Genomic DNA, 1,078 nt, shown 5'->3' on the forward strand with positions numbered 1-1,078 from the left:
AAATATAAATCATGACAGTATAGTGGGAAATCTGATTGCAATGTTACTAACGAATTGACTGACTACTTGTGTTTTTCATTCTGAACGTATCGATATAACAGCAATGGATGTGAGGTGTTCACGACAGCTTACAGAAATCATTGATTAATGTGTTATTTGTTTGTAAAAAAAACAAAAAAACGTACCTGATAACACTGTTGATTTGGGGTAAAATTTCAATGAAATTGTTGTACTGTTCCATTGTTAATGCTACCCCACGCTTCGTAGGGTACCCATTGTAATATTCCCGAATATGTACATAACGTTTCCCACGGAATGAGTTAATTGTTACGTAAAGGGATTTGCTCGAACAAATCAATCGGGTAAAGATATTCTCACCTCGTGGGGCAATGGTGGAGGATTTAGCACCCATTGCACTGAGGTCAGGTGCTACCTTTTTAGAACATTCACCAGTTGATGAACGCATTGACTCAGATGTAGTAGTAGCTAGCGAATTAACGGTCGAACGCGATGAGCCGTCGGAAGCCAAATTAATAGCCCTGCGTTTCTTAGGACGACTCGTCATGTTGCCCTGTTCATAGATTGGAGATGAAGTCACAACGTCTTTCTTAGGACGACTCGTCATGTTGCCCTGTTCATAGATTGGAGATGAAGTCACAACGTCTTGTGCTAAAGACCCAGCGAACTCGTCTAAATACGTGTTTAGCGGATTCATCTTGAACCAAGGCTACTATCTGAAGAAATGACGTGATCCACTGACTACACGTGTTTCAAATTCTAATGTTGCTCGCTGATTGGACAATGCATTATATTTTTAGATGTTGAGAATGAATCATCTTTTTTATATTCTAATGTTCGCTCGCTGATTGGACAATGCATTATATTTATTTTCCCACAGATACAACATTCCTTGAGACATTAATCTCGGTGATAATGTAGGTAGACATTCACTACTGGTAAGGGGGGGCTGGTAACCTAATTTGTATTTCCCACACATTCCTCGGAAGCACTTGCTCTTGTGTTGAACGATGAATGCGTACAACTGGTGTCCTGATACAATTGTATCAAGCCAAAACAG

This window comes from Saccoglossus kowalevskii, chromosome 2, assembly GCF_978046115.1.
Source record: "Saccoglossus kowalevskii chromosome 2, keSacKowa6.1, whole genome shotgun sequence".
NCBI lineage: Eukaryota > Metazoa > Hemichordata > Enteropneusta > Harrimaniidae > Saccoglossus > Saccoglossus kowalevskii.